Source organism: Megascapheus bottae, chromosome 5, assembly GCF_031878675.1.
Source record: "Megascapheus bottae isolate mThoBot1 chromosome 5, mThoBot2.hap1, whole genome shotgun sequence".
In the NCBI taxonomy this organism is placed as follows: domain Eukaryota; kingdom Metazoa; phylum Chordata; class Mammalia; order Rodentia; family Geomyidae; genus Megascapheus; species Megascapheus bottae.
The window spans coordinates 533,963-557,270 of record NC_143513.1 but is presented as its reverse complement, the minus strand read 5'-3'; the positions used below and the strand labels follow the sequence as shown (position 1 = coordinate 557,270).

Genomic DNA, 23,308 nt, shown 5'->3' with positions numbered 1-23,308 from the left:
CATCTCAGCTATGGGAGGAAGCAGAATGTAGGATCACTGTCTAGCCACACTAGAGGCAAACATCAAAAATAACCTCAAAATAATCTCAAAATAACGATGCAGAACTAGGGTTTTCTGTATGACCAGGAGAACTGGTAAAAGCAAACTTGAGGCCTCCATTGTTCATTTTGCCCCAAAAGAGAACTTGGCTGAGTGTCTTTTTCAATAAAGAATTGTTGGAAAAATCTGTCTTTCTGTTTTCCTATCCATCCATCAATCTGTCTACATTCATTTCTTGGCTGTGAACATATTTCCCATTAGTGAGAATTAGTGGGTGCCAGTAATTCACACTTGTACCATGTTTGAAGCCATTCCAGGCAGAAAATTCTGAGATACTCTTACCTCTAAATAAGCAAAATTCCAGGGGTGGCACTGTGGATCATAAAAGCGCAGCAGTTAAAATAGAGACAGGAGAGATGGAGAAAATGAAAAATATTCTACTGAATGTTCAGACCTCATTTTTTCCATCCATGCACAATCAAATTTATAGCATGCCATCTTTACCAAAGTGAATGTTGGAGCTTTTATATTTCAGTGAAACAATGAAAATATAAACAGTTTACCAGTAAAACTGTCTATATTTAATGACTTCCGGGCTATACTGAACTCAATTTTATCTTTAAAAAAAAATAGACTGGCTGACATGGTAGAATCTCATTGTCACCATGGGTATAGTCACTAAAACTTTTCTTACCATACAGTTTCATCATACAATATACATAGTAGTCTGAATTATTGTGGAAAAATTTACAGATAAAACACTAAAAATAGAATAAGCAGAACATCCATATTTATAACTCATTACGGCCTGTGATGCCATGTAATTGAGACACATCCCTCATCTGTTATGTCTCTTTTTCTTATTTCACTTCAGCCAGGGATTCAAAATGATTTTAGGACCACAGAAGTGAATATTGCTTTTCCACTCAAAAGTAGAATCAGTAAGGCCCAACATGTGGTTCGTAATGAACAGACAGGCCTTTCCCAAAGAAGAGTAAGTTCTGTTGGTCAGCACCCCAACTCATAAGGGAAGAATTCCCAAATTGTTCAATTGCAATGAGATATTGTGCAATGACATTTAATAATAAGAAGCTGTGCTGTGGGCTGAGGTCACAGGTGTGTGGTAAAGACTACCTCAGCACCACCAAAAACTGAACTCAAAACCAAAAGCAAATTACATACTAATTTCAGCAGTTAACATTCAAGTATATTTGAGGATATCAGATTGCTATATTACAAACTCATACAGTCTGTTAAAAATCAAATATTATATTTGTATGTATTTTTCAAAATTGTCTCTACTTGTTCCAATCAGTTCCATTTCCTGACCTAGAAAATAGTGGGAGTGTGAGGAAATGGTAGATGTCTTAGTTTTTGTTGCTATAATAAAAGACCTGACTTTGAGAAGTTTATGGTTCTGAAGGCTGCGGGGTCCCAGCCCAAGGCTGTATATCCAATGAGGACAGATGCATATCCCTCGTGGGTAGTGGATGGAGAGGCAGTGAGGAAGGGAAGGAGCCCTTTTAGGAGGAACTCATTCTTAAGGTTCTTCATCTGTAGCACTGACATTTGCTCATTCTTTAAAGGACCAGCTGCCTAGGGTAGTGTATTAATTTATGGCTAGCAGATGTGGATTCACATGTGTTCAGAAAAGGGCTTGGCATTGAGATAGAAATACAGGAAGATGGGACAGGAAACTACCTGTTATTCACACACACTGCAGGCAAATGATGACCTAACAAAACAGAGGACATGAGAAAGGTCTTCCTTCAGCAGTGCAGAATTAACATGCTTCATTAGTGCAGAATTAACAATCAACCCTGGAAATAGCTAACAATTTATAAAACTAAGACAGAGAATCCACTTGTTTGTAAGTAACTCAGGTGTTTCCAAAATTATGGCTCAAAAATTCAAATTATGCAGTACCAATTTATGATAGAAATCAGGCAGAATGTTGATGACAATAACTAAAGTTACCCATGTGTTTACCACCCGTGTCTTATCTGAGTAGTCCCAACTGTAAGTGATATGCTTCCCTGTGACATTTGGAAGAACTTAATAAAGAAAAAACCAGCATGCCAATATATCTTAATAAAGAAATGACATGCCAGTGGCTCATCCCTATAGTCCTAGATACTAAAAGGCTCAGGGGATCAGGGTTTGTAGCCACCTGGGGCAGGTAACAACAAGAGAGCACTATCTTCAGTTAACCAGCAAAAGGCAAGAGAATGGAGGCTTGACTCAAGTGGAACAAGACTAACCATAATCAAAAAGCCATGTTTGAGCCTCAGATTTCAAGTCTTAGCACACACACACACACACACACACACACACACACACACACACACACAAACACCATATTAAGAGCTTACCAGTATAACCCTCATCCCCAAACCAGACAGAGATTCATCAAAGAAAGAGAACCACAGACCTATTTCTTTGATGAACATCGATGCAAAACTTCTCAACAAAATACTGGCCAACCGTCTACAACAACTCATCAAAAAAATTATACACTATGATCAAACAGGTTTCATCACAGGGAGGCAAAGCTGGTTCAACATACCCAAATCGATTAATATAATTCAACACATCAACAGGAGCAGGGACAAAAATCACATGATTGTCTAAAGAGATGCAGAAAAGGCATTTGACAAGATCCAACACCCCTTTACGTTAAAAGCTCTGGAGAAACTAGGAATCCATGGAACATTCCTCAATATGATAAAGGCTGTGTATGACAAACCCACAGCTAGTATTATACTTAATGGCGAAAAGCTAAAGCCATTCCCTCTAAAATTAGGAATGAGACAAGGATGCCCACTCTCGCCATTCCTCTTTAACATAGTATTAGAATTCCTAGCCAGTGCAATAAGGCAAGAAGCAAACATAAAGGGGAGCCAAATAGGGAAAGAGGAAGTGAAACTTTCAAGATCTGGTGGGCACTAATTATGGGATTAGCATTTGCAGAACTGACCATGGTCTCTAGAGCTATGGTAAATGTAAGAGGCGTCTAAGGTTCCTGCAGTACTGTATTTGTATGTGGTGTGACCCTCTGTGAGAATGGGAAAGCACAGAGGAGAAGCACTCAATGAAAAATACACAGGAGTGATTTCCCACTGAGAGCGATGCAGTGGGGAGCATCTCTGTATGGCAGACTGTGTAGCCCTCATTCTACTGTAACCTAAGGCATATTCGTGACCCTAATGCAACAATAACACATTGGTATTGTGCAACAATGGTAAGCAGTGGTGGTGTAAGTCATCTAAAAGACCTCAGAATTCAGGTGCTGGTTACTCACAGTCTAATCCTGGTTACTAAGAAGGCTGAGATGTGAGGATTGTGGTTCAAAGACAGACAGCCAAGGCAAAAAAAAGTCCATAAGTCCCTCACATCCTATAAGATTCTCAGAAAAAGACAGTAATGGAGTTATGGCTTAAGTGGTAGAACCCTAGTGTTAAGCAAAAAGAAGCTCAGGGACAGAGCTCAAGCCTGAGTTCAAGTCCCAGGTCAAAAAAAAAAAGGATAAAAGACCTCTGGCATATTTAGTTGTCCAAACTTCATCGTCTTTCAATGTGGTGGCCCTACCTTCACCCTCCATTTGATGTATATTTTGTATGGAGAAATACTCATAATATGGCAATTCAGACTCTTCTGAGACTGATTCAGACAACTTAGAGGAGACATTAGAATCATCTGTTCCAGTAATTCACCTACCATCTGTCGAATGTAACTGTAACCCCTCAAAACATTATAATAAAAAATACCAAAAAGAATCATCTGTTCCATTTATTTGGTGTGTGGTCTATAAAGTAAAAGTAGTTCAAAATGTGTATGTATTTCTGTAAGTACTTTCAATGCCATATATCAAATATATAAATATGGTAATTATTTATCTTTTTATATTAGCACTGAAGATACTTCTGAAATGAACACATTTCATTAAAGATTAGAGGAAAAATTAAGAAGCAAATATATAAGATAAAGACATGACGATATTACTTTAGCTATATATAATGCTACTATTTCTTTTATACGTTCTAATTTTTCTTTTTTTATTGTAATTAATAGAAGGGTTATTCTTATATTCCCCAGATAGATGGTGATTACTTCACATACATTGATACCCCTTCTCATGTTTTTGTCCCCATTTCCCTCCTCCCACCCACTCCCCTCATCTTGTTTCCCCCTTCCCTTTCCTATTTCAAATAAACAAATAAATGTATATACCATATACCAAATAACAAGGTAAAATACTGTAACAATATGACAAGGGACAACAAAAGAGATGGGAAATAACATAGTACATTTAGAACAGCAATCACATATTATATTTCTCTTGTTTCCATATCCTGGAGGTCCTTTCATTTAGCCTCATCCTATGCAGCCTTTTGTAACTTGGTTTTGAGCTAATTGTAATCCTCTGCTAGGAGAGTCCAAGGTTTGTACTAATTATGACAAATGAGGGAAACCATTGAGCCTATGTTCCTTTGGGTCTGGATTACTTCACTTACTATGATTTTTTCCAAGTCTTTACATTTCCTTACAAATGGGGTGATATCCTTCTTTCTGATGACAATGGCTACTATTTCTAAATTATTTTTTCAATATTCATTAATACTGTTCAGTAAAAAGGACCTTGTTTGAACTGGCTTTATCATTTAGGCAATTTCTTCTTGATAAGCATTGAAAACAAGTGTTTTTGCTGCTATAGTTGTCAGGTCACTGGTCATGTCCTTCAAGCATGTGAGTATGGGAAAACCTTGCAGATACACAGAACTATGGCTGATGGGAATATTTCAGCAAGCAATTAACTCAAGAACATCCCATGAGCTTTGGAAGATAGGGTATCAAATACATAATTTTAAAAGTACTACTATTTCGCTGGGATAGAATTAAATATAAAAATTTTCAAGAGAGGAATTGCTTATATATAAAAAGATTATATTCCCATGATAAGAGAATTCCTAATAGTGATTTAAACAAAAGAAAAGGTTATGCCAGCTGGGCTCTGGTGATTCACACCGTACTCCTAACTACTTAGGAGGCTGAGATCAAAGAATCAAAGTTTGAAACCAGCTTAGGCAGCAAAGTCTGTGAGACTCCTTTCTGCAATGAACCACTTAAAAATCCAGAAATGGAGCTGTGGCTCAAGTGGGAGACTGCTAACCTGGAACAAAATAATCAGTGCCTGGGCCCTAATTCAAGACTCAGGAGCAACCCAAAGGGAAAAACGAGAGCTCTGTCCTGGATACACAAGGACAGAAAAGCATATTAACCTATGCATTAAGGAAAAGCTTTCAGTGAGAAGAGAGTAGTAAATCATATCAGAGAGTTCAATGGAAACTTTGTTCTGCACATTAGATTTAATAGAGCAAGTTTTACCAGAATGTACAACTATCCCCTATGAGAAAAAATTATAATAAGCTTTAAGATATAAAGCAAAAGGGCAATTCTTTGTTTCTTTGGTTTTCAGATTCAGCCGGTTCCAATCATTAAAATGAGGGCCCCTTACTCTTGCTCAGCTTTCTAGACCACTCCAGGGCTCTACCACTTGAGACACAATGCCTACATCCGTTTTTGCTACTTATTATGGACAGGGAGTCTTCCAGACTGTTGTGATGAATTGGCCTTGAACTTGGACCTTCCAGTTCCCAGCCTCTTGATTAACAAAAGTATAAATTGTGTTTGGTAGGAAGATATTTCTTTATTCCGGTGGTAGGGCTTGAATTCTGGACCTGGATGCTGTCCCTGAGCTCTTCAGCTCAAGGCTAGTGCTCTACCACTTGAACCACAGCACGACTTCCAGAAGATATTTCTTTATTATTATTGTTATTATTGTAATGTATAGAAGGATTACAGTTATATTCACCAGGTAGTAGGTGTGTTACTCAGAAAATATTTCTTAAATGTGAGAAATATTTCCTTCTGCCATCATTCCTTTCCTATTCATTATGACAACATAGATGCCAAGGAAATGGGTATCTTTCTAGCTGCCTCCTGCTCATTCCCTGACTGGAAGGATAAAATGATGAACCTAGGCACTCTCTGCTCTGCGTCCCTGGAGGCATGTCTGTCAGTATTCTTTCTCTGGAGGAGCCATATCTCAATATGAATGTTTCCTCCTACTGGTATTCCTTTCAGCCACCAAGAAAAATCCTTCTCAATTCCTACATTGAAGGGGTTCTGGACACAATTCTTTGCTGATACAACACTACAATGTAAATATGCATCCTGTTTGTTCACTGATTAACTGTTTCTCCAGCGGTAAATTTTCAGGAGGAGAAATTGATTCAGTGTCTATACATAGCAAATATACAATGTAACACAATTTTATACATAATTTTATAAATAACAGAATTTTAACATGGCATAAATTACCAATTCCTATGTTCCTACAGGATATGTGGATTAATGGTTTCCTTCAACTTGGTTATACTCTACAGGGTCTTTTATCTGTGTATACTCACAGCAGAATGTCCAATGTAAATCTATGCTAAGCTGTATTTACATCAGTCTATAAACACTTGATTGTATTTTTTTGATTCCACTCATTAAAATGAAAGATTCTGTTTGTTTTGCAATATTAAACACCCTTTCAATTATCTCCTTCAGACACAAGAAGTTAGGTTATGTCAGACTCTTATCTCCCTCAGTCTATATACTGAAGGTAACACTTGGCCACTACATGGTATATTTACATCCTTATCTTGGGCATTAATGATATTAATATGAAATTATGAAGTTGGAGCCTTTAGAATTATTTTCATTTGGTAAGAAGCTAAGGGTTAAAAACAAAATAGGATTCTTAATTCCTACTGCTCTGTAAGTCTGATTTGGATTTAAACTTTATCATGTGAGGCATATCAGAAGCATAAATCATAATCACATTTTGAGTATAAATCCAAAGAAGAACACAAAAACATAAAATGTCCATATAAAATGTTAATTTGAAAAAAATGAAAAAATATATGTGCAGAAAGACTTAGAGAAGAATGGTTAACACAGGTGCAGTGACTTACATCTATAATCCCAGCTACACAGGAAGCTGAGAAGTGAGTATGGTAGTCCAAGGACATCACAGCAAAATATCACAAGTTTCAGCTCAATAAAAAGCTGGTTGCTGTGGCTCACATCTGTCATGTGGGCTCTGCGAGAAGCCCAGGGGGCCCATGCCGGGTTCTGAGCCTCCTGTGGGACATGGAAGGCTGTGGGCCTTGAGGGGCCCTGAGGAACTAGACTTGGCCTGATCCTACCGGGCGGGCGCTGAAGTGAGCAGCATGGCAGAAAGGTGCTGCATCCTCCTGCAGCTCCCAAGTGCATCCACTACCCAGAGAGCAGAGCAAGGAGGTTTCCAGTCAAGGAACCCAAGGCCTTGTCACCCACTGTCCCCTATGCAGAGTGGGCATGCCCCGAGAGTGTGGGGGCGGAGCCCAGAGGAAGGGGGCAGGGACAGCACAGCCCCAATGCCAGGGCCTCTGGCCAGTCAGCTAAGGTCTAGGGCTTCCTCACTGAGGGCTCAGCATAGCATGGGAGAACTAGATCCTGCCAACCACTGGATGTCATCTGGAAGAGAGGAGACAAGTTGAGTCGCTTCCTGTAAATTATCCAGAGCTGCAGCACTCCTCTCTCAAACTCTGTTTTTGTGTGTGTGTGCGTGTGTGTCCTAAGGCTTGAACTCTGTCCCTGAGCTTCCTTTTTTTTTGTCAAGGCTGGCTTTAAAACACAATCCTCAAATCTCAAGCCCCAAACTAGCTCAGATTTCAGGCACTGGGAACTGGATGTTTGAATTTTTAACAGACTACTTCACCTAGTCTTCCTACTAAAGACTTCAAACCGGGAACTGGGATATCCATATTGCACATTTGGAGTGGCTAGGAGTTTGGCCTAGTGGTTAAAGTGCTTGCCTAGCATGCATGAAGACCCGGGTTCGATTCCTCGGTACCACATGCAGAAAAAAAGCCAGAAGTGGTGCTGAGGCTCAAGTAGTAGAGCTCTAGCCTTGAGAAAGTCCAAGGACAGTGCTCAGGTCCTGAGCTCATGCCCAAGACTGGCAGAAAAAAAACATTTGGAAAGTGAGGCACAGAGAAAAGAAGTAACAATTCAGGTGGCAGGGATTAACAGCGTTGCTTCCTATTAAGCTTCCTGGTCATTGTGGCTTTCTGAAGGGTCTGACCCAGCTCCTGATTGGTCTACGGGCTTCTGTTCCTGCACCCCCTTTATAGGAAACACTGTGGACACTGGGATGGGATCGTTCTCTGTGTGGTTGTCATGGGCACTGTAGTGTGCTGAACACCATCCGGGGCCTCCATCTTCATGTAAGAAGCACCTACCTTAGGTGTGGCAGCCAAAGTGTTCCCAGATATGGCCCCGCAGGCCCTCTGCATTACAGGTAATCACATTTTGGTGCCCTGGCATCAGGTGATCACCACCTATGAGCCAACCTTCCTGTGTTGGTACACCAAGACCCAGAGGAGAAAGATTCCTCCATGCCCATCCATGCTTCTGAGATAAGATTTGTGCTCTAGAGTGCCAAGTGTCAGTAATCCTAGCTACTTAGAATGCTGATATCTGAGGACAGCCACAAAGAAAAGACCATAAGACCAAAATATCCAAAACCCAGAAGTGGAGCTGTGACACAAGGAGTAAAGCACTATCCTTGATAACAAAAACTAAGGGACAATGCCACAGGCTGATTTCAAATACAAATATGAGCACAAACAATAAATGGAGAGAGAAAGGGCAGACTGACACTGTCTAAAAAGAAGTGAACCTGTGACAGCTGGGCACTAGTGGTGAATGCCTGTCATCCTTGTACTCGGGAGGCGGAAATTGAGGATCACAGTTCAAAGCCAGCCCAATTAGTAAAGTCCATGAGACTCATCTCCAACGAACGACCGGAAAACCAGAAATGGTGCTGTGGCTCAAAGTGGTAAAATGTTTGAGCAAAGAACACAAAGGCAGTGCCCAAGCCCCCTGACTAGTAAAAGTTTGAAAAGAAAAATAAATGCATTCATTATCTGACTTTCGTAGCTGTAACCTTGTGTATATCACCTTTATAATAACAATAACAAATAAAACTTAAAAATAACCAAACAAATGAAATTTCCTCCCTGAAAGGATTACTGCCTAATACATCATCACAGAAGAGGGCCTGACAGGAGGCAAAGGGCAGCTGGTTGACCTGCAGGGTCACTGTTCAGTGCTCTGGTTCCTGCTCTGCCTCATGACAAAAAACCCAAATAAACAAACAAACAAACAAAAAACAAGAGGAGGATTTTACAGGGAATGACAAGGAGTGAATTCTTCCCCATATTGTTTATGTCCACATGGTTTCTCACCATCATGTATAGTTTGATTCCCAAGGCACTTAGACCAGAGACACTATTCACACAATGTTTATGCAAATAGGTTTTTCTCTTTAGTGTGAATTCTTTCATGTCTCTAATGGTGAGAGAGTTGTGTGAAGAAAATCCCACTCTGCTTACACATATAGGGTTTTTTGTCTGAGTTCTCTCATGTTTTTGAAGGTAGCAGGGATGAATAAATATTATTCCACACTGCTTACATCCTTAGGATTTCTCTCCAGTGTGAGATTTTTCATGTCTTCAAAGATAACCAGAAATAATGTTTTCCCACATCACTAACATTGAAGGGTTTCTCTCTAGTGTTACTACTTTATTGTGCCTCAAGTTAACAAGACAAAGAGAATGTTTTTCCACATTGCATATATCTACAGAGTTTCTCTCTGGTGTACATTCTGTCCTGTCTTTTAAGGAAATGGGGAAGAATGAAGGTTTTCCCACATTGCTTACATCCATAGAGCTTCTCTCCAGTGTAAGTTCATTAAAGGACCCTGGAAAAGGGGAATGTTTTTTCATATTGTTTACATTCCTAGGATTTCTCTCCAGTGTGAATTCTTTCCTGGGCTTTTAAGGTAAGTAGAGGAAGGGTAGGCTTTCTCACATTGGTTATAACCATTGTGTTTCTCTGCAAGATGAGTTACTTTATGCCCTTGAAGGATACTGGAAACTTCTCTATCTCCCTCTCTTTCTCCTTCTCTTTCTCCCTCTCTCCCTCTCTCTTTCTCTCTCTCTGTCTCTCCCTCTCCGCTACCTCTAACTAACTATTCCCTGAAAAGAACCAAGAGAAAAATAGAGTAAGAGATTTATAATGTTCAAATGAACCCCTTTGAGAATCCAAAAGGAATTGTGGACTGAATCATTAGTCTTTACATTTAACAGCAGAGAGCCTATCAATGCCATTTCTTATTTGTGAGATTGTCTTATTTTCTTACTATTATAATAGACCTTGTTCATTATCTCCTTTAGAGCATTTTTAATACTTGACTATCAGATCTGAGTGTTTTACAGATATTGCTTTCATCAAGTCTTTGCTTCTTCTACAGTTTTCCTTTTCTTTGATCCGCTCCTTTTGAATTGCTATGATAAGTTTTTCTCATGCCTAAATTCAAGGCAAGTATGATAGAATGATGTAGCTCTTTATATTGACAAAGAAGTTTAATATGATTTAGTTGTTTATATCAGTTGGGCCAGCTACTTGTCACACATAACATTTCAGTTCAAAACTTTAAAGAAAAAGGATGACAGGTGTGATTTTTAAACCATTTTTTTAAAACATGGGTCAATTTCAGAAAGTTCATGATGGTGAATTTGACATGTTATATGTATAGAAAGACGATAATGTATTGAAGAAAAGAGTCCCATGAACTGTTTTTCCTTATAATTCTGTCTTCCTAGATTTGGCTTCAGACAAAATGACCTGAGATTGCTAATATTACTTGTTACCACTGCAGCAACCCTTCATTTTGGAAACAAGCTTCTGAATGTGTTACAATTTGAGGTTCAACTGCCTTTCACAAATATCCTCACACATCTGTTGGAGCAAGTACTGTAACACAATTGAATTTCAGAGTTTTTTGAGACTTGATTCTTTTGTACTTAAAAGGAAGAAAATTTGGGCCGGGAGTTTGGCCTAGTGGTTGAGTGCTTGCCAAGCATGCACGAAAACCTGGGTTCGTATTCCTCGGTACCACATACATAGAAAAAAGCTAGAAGTGGTGCTGAGGCTCAAGTGGTAGGGCTCTAGCCTTGAGAAAGTTCAAGGACAGTGCCCAGGCCCTCAACTCAAGCCCAAGACTGGCAAAAAAAGGAAGAAAATTTGAGGCAAATAAAAAGAGTGATACTCTTGCACTTTAGTGGGTTTCAAAATGGAGTCAGGAATCAGAAATATCACTATTATATAGATTCAGCTTATGATCAGTAAACTGTAAAATATTATCCTAAACTACCATATACCCAATTCATTACTATGATATGACTTTAGTTTCTTTTTTTGTATAAAAAGTACAATATTCATATGAAACAGGATAAAGAAAGAAAACTGAAATATGCTTATTGGTGGTAGTGCTTTTAGATATTCATTTCATGTAAAAATGTCTCTGAAATGCAGCATTAATTACTAGAATGTTCTCTTGGCTCCCATCATCTCTATTTCCTCTCCTCTTATCCTATGTTGCTCTGCTCCTTTGCTTTTGGATGAAGTATTTTCTATTCTGACATGTCTGGAATCACATAAATGGAAACAATCAAACAATCTGTGGTTACTTTTGGAATTTCCTTCCCACTGTTTTCACCCAGTGAACTTCACGTGCAGTAATATCAATCATGAATAAAAATAATTTTCCTATTTTGGAGTAGTTTGGGGGAGAATGGCAAAATTTTATTTTCTATCATTGCCCGCATATCTGCCATGCAAGTGGCTCACACTTGTAATCCTCGCTACTCAAGAAGTTGAGATCTGAGGATCATGGTTCAAAGCCAGTTTGGACAGAAAAAATACCCATGAAATACTGATCTCCAATTAATCACTCAAAAAGGGGAAGTGGCACTGTAGCTCAAGTGGCAGAGTACTATCCTCAAACACAAAGAGGCACAGCACCTCGGCCCTGAGTTCAAGCCCCACAACTGACAAAAAAAAGATGCAGGCATAAGATGATTGGTAACAGAAAATTGTTGAAAATGAGGAAAATAATATAATGAAACTATAGCTAGTTATTTTCAGTGGACTCTGTTTCCAATGAGGTTCTGGATTTGATGTTCTTTTAACTGTTATTTGGCCTTCCACAGCTAAATTTCTTTACAGACACAAGCTGGTGTATTTCAGGTAGAAAGCTGCAGTGCCTCTTGGGTTCCAGATACAAGCATTGTGAACAGTTGTCTGGAGGAATTATGATGGAGATGCAGTCAATGAAATGGAAAACCAACTAGATGAGAAGACTACAGGTCTCATGACCACTACAGAACCGATTTCCATCCTAAATTAGAGAGCACACTCTTAGGTTAGGTCCCAGTAGTCTTTTATGCTGTGACTCAACAAAGGACTTCACTGAGAGGAGCAGTTTGGGACTTATCTTTACAATGTCTTTGATGGTTACCTGCATGCTCATTAATGGCTACATCTTTGATATTAAAATTTAACACTTAGGTTAATGGAGCTGTGCTGTAGTTTATTCTTTACTTTCTTGGGTAAACCAATCTGTATTAGAAATATACAGTGATTATACCTGAAATGTGTCTTAGCTGGGCACTGGTAGCTCACACCTGTCATCCTAGCTTCTCAGGAGGCTGAGATCTGATGATTGCAGTTCAAAGCCAACCTGGGAAGGAAACTCCATGAGACTCTCACTCCAGTAAACTACTCAAAAATCCAGAAGCGGTACTATGGCTCAAGTGGTAGTGTGCTCACCTTGAGCAAAAGAAGTTAAGGGACAGCACCCAGGCCCAAAGTTTAAGCCCTAGGATCAGCCAAAAAAAAAAAAAAGCTGACACCGATCACCCCTCATACCATAGAGACTTAGGTGGTTCATGATTATACATGTAGTACCAGCCTCAGCTCCAGTTTGCACCCAGGTGATGTCTAAACCCAGCCCCACTTCTTCCTGATGACAACCCAGAGGCTCCCATTCATGACAGTCCAGCCCTGCTAGACCTTAGCCAGCCGACTCACCCTGGCCTGCAAGAACCACATGGCCATGTGTGGATGTCAGCCTCTACAGGGACGGGAGCTGTGTGGTACAGAATGGAAACTGTGTGGCAAGAGCAGCTGTGACTACCCAGGACAAATTTTACCCCAGGGTACCTCCTCAGCCATTATACCACCTTACCTAACAACTGAGAATGACTTCAAACTAAACCAATGCTTCCATTAGTTACCACTAAGGGGGGGATGAACTATCTAACCCAGTCCTGGCCTCTGGCCACCTGGAGTTAAAGCACATCTCTTGCTGGTTCCTCATTGCCTCAGTTGTCTGCTTAATTGGTCAGAAGCTAGCCTCGCTGCCAATTAAGCTTTGCTGACTTTCAAAACCCAGCTCAACTTCCCTTCCTGGGAATCTTTTTGGAAATAGCCAGCTCTAGGCCCACTGTCTTCAATAAAAGACCTTCAAGTTTCTCTGTACATGGCACTCCTCTGTTTTGACTCATGGGGATACAAGAGGAACTGAAGAAGCCTCAAAAAAGGAGCCTGTGTGTTCCCAGAGGCTGAAGTTGTTGTCTTGTTCTTCACAGGATAGAAACAGGGATGCACTCTACACAGTGTCTGGCTGAGATCACCAGAGAGAAAGCATCAGGGAGATAGAAGGTTGGGCCTTCCAGGGAGATTTGAGCTATGATCACAGCTAGGTCTGTTTAACTCTAGGCTCTGGGGTTTGCATCAAAAATAGTATTCTGGGGACTGGTGGCTCAAGCCTGTAATTCTGGCTTCTCAGAAGGATGTGATCTGAAGATCACAGTTCAAAACAGCAAAGGGCTGCTTCCTAAAAGCAGAAATGAAACAAACCTAGACTCCCACCACCTCCAACCTCAACTACAGTTGAGAAATCAGTGGTCACTGGGCTACGATCATCAAACTCTGGGATTTATCCAATAGACTCACCAATTTACAACAATGTTAAGTGTTTTATTTGGTACATAGTTGTAAATAGTTGTGGCCTACTGTATAAATAGCATATCCATCAGTACAAACCCCCAATTTTTTCTATTATCTGTATTGATATGTATAATTATTGGTAACCAGAGTTCCCCCACACACTAGAGAACAAGAACTGTTGAGTCCATCTACCCAACTGTCCCATCATAACTGCTCACCATACTCTTTCCTCAAAAGAGTAGGAGATAAATCTGAAAAGTCAAGATAAACTAAACTGAACTTGTTGGATGCTGGCGGTTCACACCTGTAATCATAGCTACTCAGGAGGCTGAGATCTAAGGATCAAGGTTCAAAGCTAGCCCAGGCAGGAAAGTCCATGAGATTCTTACTTCCTATTAAACCCATCAGAAAACTGGAAGTGGCACTGTGGTAGAGAGCTAGCCTTGAGCTGAAGAGCTCAGGGACAAAACCAGGTCCAAGCCCAGAGTTCAAGCCCCATGACCAACCAAAAAATAAATAAGCCCCCCAAAAGCCCCCCAAAACTTAACTGAACTTGATAGGCTTGAAATTTTAGTTGTTGTTTGTTTTTGTAGTTATTTGGGATTAATTAGAATTGTATTCTTGAAAACTATATGTTGGGAGCCAGAGTGGAATCAAACTGTACCTTGACTTACATCAGACGATGGCTATTTTGTCTTATTGCTTTCTGGCCCTATTCTATGTATATGACCTGAGAATTACCATATGAATGTAACACCTGGAGGTTCCCTGGGAGAGGAGGAGGGAAGAAGGGGGAGTGGAAAATAAACGCGGCAGTCTCGGCAGTCTTTGCCTGGACTGCGGACATCCCGGACCCGGTGTGTCTGTCTCTCTTCTTTTTCTTCCTAGTCCTTGTCCCCTATTTCAGGAACCCCAATCTGCGAACCCTGGTTTGCTGCCGGTTGGCCCCGGCATCTGGCGCCCGAACAGGGACCCTGAAAATCTGGGACGAAGGTGAAGGACCCCTCCCTGTGGTGAGTAACACATCGTAGGACTATTAAGAGAGTATAGTCAGGAGTAAAAATTATGGGTCAAGCTAATAGCCATGGGTTATTTCTACCGATCTTAACAGGCCTATTTGAAGCCCACGGAACGTGGGTGGAAAAAGGGGTGCTTCAGAGCTTCCTACAGTTTCTCGAGGAGGCATACCCGAGGTCTATAGAGGAGCAATTCCAAAAAGCCTGGCATCGGATAGGAAAAAGAATTCAAGATTATTATGATGTATATGGCCCCGAAAAGACCCCAGTAGAGGCTACTACTGTATGGAATTTAGTAAGCGAATACATAGATCCTCTACATGAAAATGCTGAACTTAATCTTGAATTAAGGGAACTTTATGAGTTAAAGGACTCTTCTGAAGAACCTGAGGCTGAGCCATATGCCGCAGCCCAAGAGAGTCTAAGTGAGATCTTGCAAAGGGAACAACAACCAGTAGATATTGAGTATCAGAATTCAGGTTTGAATACCAAGGAGGAAGGTTATGATGAGTCATTGGAGGGCCGGGTGGCTACGATAGAGAAGAAGTTAGAAGAAATGCTACATCTTCTATCGAAAATGGGGACAGAGCAGAGAGCCCCCCCAGAAGTAGGAAAGAAATATGACCCTCAGGCCACTATGGTGTCTGATTCTAAACCTTACCCCTCACACCCACCACCTCCGGCTGCAGCCTTACAGCCTCAATCCCTTTCTCAACCTTTAGGCAAGCCTAAAGGCCCTAGCAACAAGTCCCTTTTAACAGGCACTACAACCAGGCACAGTGCATCGCAATTAAACCTGACTCAGGCTGCTAGAGAGAGGGAAGGTATTTCAGGGCCTCGATGCTTCCCTAGTTTAGTTGATCATGATGAACAAGTATACCATCAACCTGTTCCTGTTAAACTATTACAGGATTTAAAAAATGCCTGCTCCCAATATGGGCCAACTGCCCCCTTTACTCAAGTAATATTGGAGGCCGCATGTGCTGGTATTGCATGCCCAAATGACTGGAAGCGGCTTGCCAGAGCATGCCTTAGTGCAGGAGAGTACTTATTATGGGAGACAGAGTTCACTGCACAGTGTCGGGCTAAAATTGAAACAAATAGGTCTAAGAACCTGCCTTACACTGTTGATCAGTTGTTAGGAGAGGGAACCTATAAAAACACCGAAGATCAATTGGGTTATGCAAAGGAGGCCTATTTACAAATAAATGCTGCGGCGAGAGAGGCTTGGAAAAAGTTACGCAATTCCAATCGTACAAAAAATCTAGTAGAAGTTAAACAGGGACCAAATGAACCTTATCTAGAATTTTTGTCTCGATTAATGGAGACTGCAGACTGCCTAGTACAAGATGAGAATGCAAGGAAGAGTATAGTTAGACACATAGCCTATGAAAATGCCAACGCCGCCTGTCAGGCGGCTATCAGACCCCATAGGAATAAGGGAGGAATCACGGACTTTATTTCACTGTGTGCTGATATTGGACCCTCCCATGTACAAGGCCTTACTTTAGCCGCCGCTCCTCAAGGAAAGACTGTTACTGAGTCTCTAAAATATAGAGGTCAGCGGCATTCTCGGGATGCTAGACCCCCAGGGCGTTGCTTTTCTTGTGGACAAATAGGACATTGGATGACGCAATGCCCACGCCAGGCCAGGCAAAAGAGAGAAAAATCACCTGGCACATGTCCACGCTGTGGTAAAGGGAAGCACTGGGCTAAAGATTGCAAGTCAGCAACAAATCGCAATGGCCGCCCGTATTTGGGAAACTGGAGAAGGGGCCAGCCCCTGGCCCCGCAAAACCATGGGGCAGTCCCTCCCTCTTCTCGGCCACAAGTGCATCTTCTAACAACCCCCCAAGATCAGTCTCCAGCCTCCTCCGTGCCACCCCAGGAAGTGCAGGATTGGACCTCTGTTCCTCCACCTGCTCAGTATTGACCCCAGAGATGGGGACACAAGCTCTCCCCACGGGGGTCTTCGGCCCCCTTCCCCCGGGAGTGGCTGGATTGCTGTTAGGGCGAAGTAGCTCAGCCCTTAAAGGGATACAGATTACACCTGGCAAAATTGACCAGGATTTTACTGGAGAAATCAAAGTTATGGCCTCTGCCCCGAAACACGTGGTATCGATCCCAGCCGGTCAAAAATTAGCACAATTAATACTTGTGCCTTTACCTCCTGGGGAGACTGCTAATTCCCCATGTGGACAGAGAGGATTTAGATCTTCTGATATCTATTGGGTACAAAGCATAAAACAAGAGAGGCCTGAGATGACTATATTTATACAAGAAAAGCCCTTTAAAGGAATATTAGACACTGGAGCAGATGTGTCTGTGATATCTAAAAAACATTGGCCAGCCCAATGGCCCCTGACAACCTCTATGACTTCCCTACAGGGGGTTGGGCAAGCAACTGACCCACAGCAGAGCAGTGCGATCCTTGTCTGGAGAGATGAGGAAGGGCACTCTGGTCATTTTCAGCCATTTGTCTTGGATCATCTGCCAATTAATTTATGGGGTCGTGATATCATGGAAAAAATGGGAGTGTATATGTTTAGTCCTAGTGCTGCGGTCACTAAGCAGTTACTTGATCAAGGCCTCCTCCCCTTTAGGGGGCTAGGCCGAGCAGCACAGGGGGAGCTAGAGCCACTCCAACCCCAGTCTCACCCTACGAGACAAGGATTGGGGTATCCCTTGACGGGAGCTGTCGTTTGCCCTCCCCCTCATGCTGATCCCATAAATTGGCTCTCTGAACAACCGGTATGGGTTGAACAGTGGCCTCTTTCTCTAGAAAAGATCATTGCAGTTCAGCAGCTGGTACAGGAACAGCTGGACTTGGGACATGTGGCCCCTTCTAACTCTCCATGGAATTCTCCAATTTTTGTTATAAAGAAAAAGTCAGGTAAATGGAGGCTGTTACAGGATTTGAGAAAGATTAACGCGACAATGGAACTGATGGGGGCCCTACAGCCTGGCTTGCCTTCACCCATGGCAATCCCAAAGGATACTTATAAGATTATTATAGATTTGAAGGATTGTTTCTATACTATACCCCTGGCGCCTCAAGACTGTAAGCGCTTTGCCTTCAGCGTCCCCTCTGTTAATTTTAAAGAACCCATGAAGCGATATCACTGGCTTGTGCTCCCACAGGGCATGGCAAATAGCCCAACTTTATGTCAAAGTTTTGTAGCCAGAGCCATTTCTTCCACTCGTGAAAAATTTTCTTCTGTTTATATTGTTCATTATATGGATGACATCTTGTTGGCTTGTTCTGACCCTATCGTCGTACGACAAGCCTTTGGACAACTAAAGCAAGATCTGAGCCTCTTTGGCCTTATAATAGCAGCTGAAAAGGTTCAGGAACACCCCCCTTTTACATATCTAGGCCATATATTAGGCCCACACTATTTTAAAAGCCAAAAAATACAATTAAAAACTTCACACTTAAGAACTCTTCATGATTTTCAGCAATTCTTAGGAGATATAAATTGGCTTCGGCCTTATCTAAAGCTCTCCACAGGAGAGTTAAAACCCCTTTTTGATCTCTTAAAAGGAGATACCAACCCTACATCCTTGCGCGAATTAAATCCTGACGCCAGGAGGGCCATCCGAATTGTAGAAAAGGCAATTTCCCAGCAACAAGTGACCTATTGTGACTATTCTAAACCATGGGGAGTTTATATTTTAGCTACTTCTCACTCCCCAACTGCTGTATTGTGGCAGGATGGCCCACTTTTATGGCTTTATCTACCATCAACACCCGGCAAAGTGCTGACCCCCTACTACGAATTGGTAGCTAATTTGATACATATGTGCCGAGTGGATTCCCGTAAATATTTAGGTCAGGAACCTCATTTTATCTGTGTCCCATATAATCTACAACAACAAGATTGGCTATTCGCCCATTGCGATTCTTGGGCCATTGCTTGGGCCAATTATACGGGGAAAATTTTGCATCACTACCCGTCTAACAAACTTCTCCAATTTGCTGCGTGTCATACGTTTCTATTTCCTTCCATAGTACAGGCCTCGCCTTTATCTTCTGCTGCTTTGGTATTTACAGATGGATCCTCTAATGGAAAGGCTGCTTTGACCATTAATGGGAAAACTCAATCTTGGGTTACGGGTTTTTCCTCCGCCCAAGAGGTGGAATTAGAGGCTGTTTTACAAGCACTCGTCCTGTTACAAGACGAGCCCTTTAACTTATACTCAGACAGTCAATATGTAATTCGTGCTCTTCAAGTCATAGAAACTGTTCCCTTTATTGGAACTACTAACTCCAATATTCAGACCCAATTTCACCAAGTACAAACTTTGCTTTGTTCTCGCAACCACCCCTGTTTTTTTGGCTTTGTTCGAGCTCACACTAATCTTCCTGGCCCTTTAAGTGAGGGCAATGCAGTTACTGACTCCGCCACCAGAGTTTACTTAACTCAGGTTGAACTTGCTAAGCAGTCACATGCCATCCATCATCAAAACAGTCGAGCCTTGCGCCGACAGTTTAAATTATCTAGAGAAGCAGCATGTCAAATAGTTAAGACTTGCTCCAACTGTGTCCCTTTTTCACCAGCCCCCCATTTAGGCATAAATCCACGAGGACTGCTTTCTAATCACATTTGGCAGATGGATGTCACACATGTTCCATCATTTGGCCGATTAAAATATGTTCATGTTACTGTAGATACTTATTCTAATTTTATCTTGGCCACCCCCCTTGCTGGGGAAGCCACTAAACATTGTATCTCTCACTGCATTCGATGCTTTGCTGAGATGGGGATTCCCTCGCAAATAAAAACAGATAATGGCCCTGGCTATGCAAGCCGAGCATTTCAATCCTTCTGCCATTCCTATAATATCACTCATATTACAGGCATTCCTTACAATCCTCAAGGTCAAGGCATCGTGGAGAGAGCTAATGGATTATTAAAACATCAAATTGCTAAAATACAGAAAGGAGAGTCATATCCCGCTACCCCTGTGAATATACTTAATCATGCTTTATTTGTTTTAAATTTTTTGAATTTGGATTCAAATAATTTATCTGCTGCTCAGCGATTCTGGGAAAAAAGAGCGCAGCGTCCTTTTGCCTTAGGAAAATGGAAGGATCCCCTAACTGGTGCTTGGCATGGACCCGATCCTGTTCTAACCTGGGGTCGAGGGCATGTATGTGTTTTTTCACAAGGAGAAAATGACGCCCGCTGGCTGCCTGAACGCTGCGTTCGGATCGTGGAGAGTGACAGTGGCCATCCAAGCAGTGACTCACTGGGCCTACACCCCCAACCCTCCAGTGGTGCATCCTGCGACGTGGGAAGGACCTGAGTTATTTGTGCATGTCAATCGGGACTGCTACTGATCCACTTGTTCCACACATTCATATGAGCTGTGTTTCTCCTCCTTTTACTATTATGTAGGGACCTTTTAACATATTTATTGACTCTACACAATTTAATATGTGACATTATTTTGTCTTTACCAGCCCTCTTCTTAATAACCTTTTTTGTAAAAGATGCCCAGGTGAAAAGCAAAGGCCTCCAGAGGTAAGTAGAAGTCGGCCGACCCCCTTGTATGTCTGCGTTTTATTTCATTTTATTTTATTTTTTTTTATTTTTGTTTGTTTGTTTGAAAAGGTGCACTGTGGGCCTAAAACAGAGGCCTGGGTGGTCAAGGGACGCCTTGACCCCCCCTCCCCTTCTGAGTTTCTTGTCGATAACAAGGCATACCTGAGAGTCCCACCAGCAAGACATGTCTAAATCTAAAAATAACTGTTTGGTGAAAACATTCATTTGAGCTCATGTTTTTTGTGTTAAGTGTATCTGATTGAGTCCAATTTTCTTGTTATATGTCAATGTCTGATTATTTAAAAGTCTCCGTTTCTCTGTCTTGTTCGTGTTACATATTTTTTCTTGTCCAGTTTTGTCTTTAAAATTGGTACCATTTCTAAGTATGGATCCTTATGGTTTTTCTGTGCGTACTCAAGCACACATCCTTGTTATTTATTTGAACATTTCTGGGCCTAGCATGGCCGCTGCCCCATGTCTGCAGTTGTGACAAGCCCTGGAAAAATAAATTCCAGCTAAGTTGCCTTGCAAAAAGTTTTGTTTTGAACCTGGTTCTCACCTGTAAGAGTAAAATTGGCAAAACTCTCTTGACACAAACTTCCGGAAAACGAACGGCCAATATTAATTTTGCGCACTTTATGATCTTTGAGTATGAATGTGTGTGAATGAGTGAGTGAACATGTTCAAGGTTAAATTGTCAGCATGCTGTATAAAACAATGGTTGAACTCATTTGAAACAAAGGCAATTGGGTAAATCTAAGTCTAAACTTCAAGAAAATTATTATGCTTGAATGTTTCCTATGTCTTAAAAGTATTATTGCATTGTTTTAAAGAAAAACTGGTAAAAAGTATTTTTCTAAAGATCCTGAAATCTGCATTTTAAAAAATCTGGTATTGCAATACATACAGCTGTTTACATTGTAAACATTGTATCCTGTTCAGCACAGAGGTGTTAGGGAATTTGGGATTTATTACTTTAAGTTAAAGTTTGGAAACATGTATTAGAAATTTAAATGTAAAATTGTTCATTAACGTCAGAAATTTTGCCTGTCCTTTTTTGCAAACTGACACTAGAAATCTGATGGTAAAATGTGGATAATGTGATTAGTATTTTAAAGGAATGTTTAAAGGTTTATCTCCATGCTATTGGGTGTATTTTAAAAAGGAGAGGAAACTAAGTCCAGACTTAGACTTTTGGTGCACTGATGTCTATAGTTCTTGAATTAGGGAAAAACTGTTATTTGAGTTTAAACTGTTGTTGGAGTTCTAGACAGTAATCTAATCTGCAAAAGAGCCCTTTTTTCTAAAAGGCAAGAGGAGTGCCTTGAGCCTTAGGGGGCCTGAAGGCAGAAGGAGTTCTTTGTGCCCTTAAAGGTTTTTCAATTGCAAATAAAGGCTAAGGTGTTAATTGTTTAAGCCAGTATCAGTAAAAGTTATTAAGAACATTGGAAATGGGTTTCTAAACAATATTTGAAAGTGAAGTTGTGTTAAATGTTTAAAGAAAGAGAAAAAAGGAAAATTAGGACTACCAAAGTAATTGCTTAATTGCTATTTCAGCTTGCTCTTGTAAGTTACCTTATAGCAACTTCCAGCTAGCCCATGGAGAAGGACAGCAATCCTTATTCAGATGTAACTTTGGCTTTTACCAGGTTCTAGGTAAGCTCATGCTTGGAGACTATTTCTGAGTTGACCACCTTGTTGCTTCTAATTGGAGTAAAATGGCCTTTTGTAGGACTCATTGATCTGAAAGCCACAGTTTTGAGCCTGCCCGGGCAAAGCAAAGTCCCTGTGAGACTATGGTGTCTAATCTGCCAGCAGGATGCTAGGACAGAGTTGTTTTGGAGCTTGAAGTGGCAGAGTGCTAGCTCTGAGCTGAAAAGCTGGGGGGAAGCACTCAAGCACCAGGCTCGGGACTCATAGTGGTAGGGTGCTAGCCTTGAGCTGGAGAGCTGAGAGACAGTACCCAGGCCCCGAGTTCAAGTACAGCAACCAACAAAGTGAAATGCCAATGGCATGTTTATCCCTGTGTGGAGAGACACTACTGGGACACGAAAGCCTCTGCTTGGATGGCAGAGATGGTGTCAGATCTTAGTCACTTGTGCTTGGCCAATCAAATTAATCAGAGCCGGGAGGTCATAGAATAGTTTGTAAGCATGCCTTACTAATGCCCGTGCCTTTCATAACTGGGCAGGAACTTGTCAATCTTCTGTGATAGCGGGTAGTTTAAAGTCCTAATTGAGTAAAATTTTTATTTTTTATTTTTGACACCAGCCACAAATTCAGGAAAAGTTTGTGGATCTGAGGCTTGTGTCTCTATTAATCTGTTTAGATCTGACAACTGAAGCATTGTTAAGGTTGCAGAAATTTAGTTCCCCAGACAATCAAGAAAAAGCCTTTGCAAATGGGTGCTAGGTAGGCTGCGCTGTTGTGGCCAAGGATGGTTTGTGCAGTTGTTGAATGTCAAGTATGATTTCTAGTTTGGAGTAGATTGTTGTTCCTGGTGTCTAATCCTTGCAACCCCTTGATAAAACAGGCTGGGCTTCTTAAGGTCCCTGGTCAAGCGTGGAGACGGCGCCCCTGAGTCAGCTTGAAGAAGTCACGGAAGTTGAATCTCCGCCCATCAAATCCCCGTTGGACCAAGGGACCAAAGTCATTTTTGGAAAATGTGACAGGATAAATTAGGGGTATAGAAAAGAGTAAAAATTGCACTTGTGTTTCTTTTAAAATAAAAAACGGGGGACATGTTGGGAGCCA

At 41.2% G+C, this 23,308-nt stretch overlaps 1 long non-coding RNA gene across 1 annotated transcript in view; it reads left to right on the top strand.

Annotated features, from left to right (window-relative positions):
* The window catches only part of LOC150062673 (uncharacterized), a 77,326-nt gene extending 62,330 nt beyond the window's left edge, over nt 1-14,996 (top strand). The window contains exon 3 of the long non-coding RNA XR_016535371.1: nt 14,878-14,996. This is a non-coding gene — a long non-coding RNA (uncharacterized LOC150062673). The remainder of the gene's footprint in view (nt 1-14,877) is intronic.
* Nucleotides 14,997-23,308: the final 8,312 nt, after the last annotated feature.